Raw genomic sequence first — 2,668 nt, forward strand, 5'->3', positions numbered from 1 at the left:
GAGAGAGGATCACAGGATGCTGAGGTGGGAGAATTTTAACCAAATAAGGTAAGAGAAACGTACAACTAGTCTCTTCCAAGTGAAGCTCTGGAAAATCAAAGACAAAAAGAAAATCTTCAAAGAAGCCACAGATTAAAAGGCACGCTGTCTTCAAAGGCATGTCAGAGACTGACAGCTGGCTTAGCAGCAGCAGTAAGGAAACGGTGCACTGAACCATCAACGGACCAAAGGAAAATAGCTGTTGTTGCAGAATTATTAAAGTCGACCCTGGAGCAACACAGGTTTGAACTGTTCGTCCACTTATATGTGGGTTTTCTTCTGCCCCTGCTACCCCTGAGACAGCAAGAACAACGCCTCCCCTTCCTCCCCCTCCTCCTCCTCGGCCTGCTCGGTGTGCTGATGACAAGGATGAAGACCTTTGTGATGATCCACTTCCACTTAGTGAATAGCAAATACATTTTCTCTTCCTTATGATCTTAATAACATTTCCTTTCTCTAGCTTACGTAAAAGAGCGTGGTATATCATACACATACAAAATGTGGTAATTGACTCTTTATGCTGTTGGTAAGGCCATTATTAACAGTGAAGCTTTTTGGGGAGTCAAAATTATACATGAATTTTTGGCTGTTGCGGGGGTTGAGGCCCCAAACCCCACGTTGTTCCAGGGTCAGCTGCATGTATTTAGCAAAAACACGTTTCCAGGATGAAGAAAGACGTTCGCACTCTCAGCGCCTTGCGGTGTGACCTGCCGTGCCACCCTGGGACTCTGCGGAGAGGCCCCGCCCGCGAGAAGGCCCTCGCCAGATGCCGCCCTCGACCTTGGGCTTCCTAGCCCCCAGAACTGTAAGGAATAAATTCCTGTTCTTTCTTTAAAAAAAAGAAGAAAAATGAATTCTGTCTTAAACTTCTGGCCATGATGAAATACTAATGAAAGAAAGTAGATTGACCTTTAAACTTTAACAACTAAGACAGCGGACAAAGTGCACGAACCAAAGGTTTTCGGATAGTGGGCAGCAGACAGCCAGGCACAGTGCCGCGAAAGCAGGGAACCATGAGATGAACTCTGATTCCCCAAGTTCCCTGCGTAGAAATAGCGGGTAGGTGGGGGTGAGAGGACAGACCCAAACAAACCCGGGACTTTCCCTAAATTAAGGAAACGAGTTAGAATGTGGAGAGGAGAGCACAGCCAGAATTTGCACAGTGACAGCCAGAATTTGCACAGTGAAGCACCGGCAAGGAGAGAGCTGCCTAGGAAGAGAAGGAGCTCCAGAGATCGGCAGAGGGTTCCTTTTGTGTCTTCTGCTGAATACTGATGGGTGCGGCACACAAGCAAACGGTCGTAAGACTGGGGAAGGGCACAAGAAAGCAGTGGAGTAATTCTTGGACGCTACACAGGGTCAAGGACAGTTTGTGCTTCCCCCAGCTGGAGTAGAAAGACCTAGCACCCGGGGCATAGGGGCTGGAGAGACATTGCATGCGTCAGTAGAGGAGCCAGATGATTTCTAGGTAGAGGCTATTCTGCTCCTGCCTAACAAAGCTTAAAAGCAAAGCTTGAAAGGATCATACTGTTTCTTAGGAACTTAACAAAGCTCAAAAGTATTTGAAGAAATCCCCAGAATGTGAGCACTCAACAAAGTAAAATTCACAGTATCAGGCACCCAGTGAAAAATTACCAGGCATGCCAAGAAGCAAGAAAGTATGACTCATTAAGGAGAAAATCTGTCAATGAAAACAATATAGAAATCCTACAGACAATATAATTAGTAGTCAAGGATATTAAATCAGCTGTTGTATCTGGCGGTTCCACATCCATGGAACTGCAGACCAAAAATATTTGAAAAAAATAAAAAATAATACAGATTTTTAAAATGATAACTTTGCATAGCATTTACATTGCATGAGGAATTATAAGTGGTCTGGAGATGATTCAAAGTATACAGGAGGATGCGCATAGGTTCTATGTGATTTATGTCATTTTGTATGGGACTTGAGCATCCATGGATTTTGGTATCCACGAGGATCCCGGAACCAGTCCCCCATGGACTCCGAGGGACGAATGACTGCATTTTCCAAGGCAGAGGAAAGCATGAGCGAGAAGAGAAAAGTCATGTCAGATTTTATAACACACACACGTATATACCACTTAGAAATTCTACAGATGAAAAATGCATATGTAACAAGCAGCAGACTAGCCACTCAGGAAAACAGTGAACTAGATCCGACTGACATTTGTAAAACACTTGATGTAAATCAGTAAAGAATATTTTCAGGTGTACATTTACTAAGACCACAGTTTGAACCTAAAAATGTATCAAGAAATTTTAAATGATACGAATCATACAAATTTTGTTTTCTGACCACAGTGGAATTAACTAAATCCATTTTTAGAAAAAGTTTCTAGAAAATCCCCAAATATTTGGAGACTAAACACATTTCTAAATAACTCATGGATCAAATGAGAAATCACAGCCAAAATTAGAAGATATTTTGAACTAAATGAAAATTAAAATGTGACATATCTAAATTTGTGGAGTGTCTAAAATAGAACCTAGGAGTGGAATTTATAACATTTAACACTTACATTGTAGAAGAAGCAATTCAATAACTTAAAATTATACCTTAAAAGATCAGAAGAAAAAAAATTAAATCCAAAATAGAAGAGAGGAG

The sequence above is a fragment of the Propithecus coquereli genome, unplaced genomic scaffold (assembly GCF_000956105.1).
Source record: "Propithecus coquereli isolate 6110/MARCELLA unplaced genomic scaffold, Pcoq_1.0 Scaffold53, whole genome shotgun sequence".
Classification (NCBI taxonomy): Eukaryota; Metazoa; Chordata; class Mammalia; order Primates; family Indriidae; genus Propithecus; species Propithecus coquereli.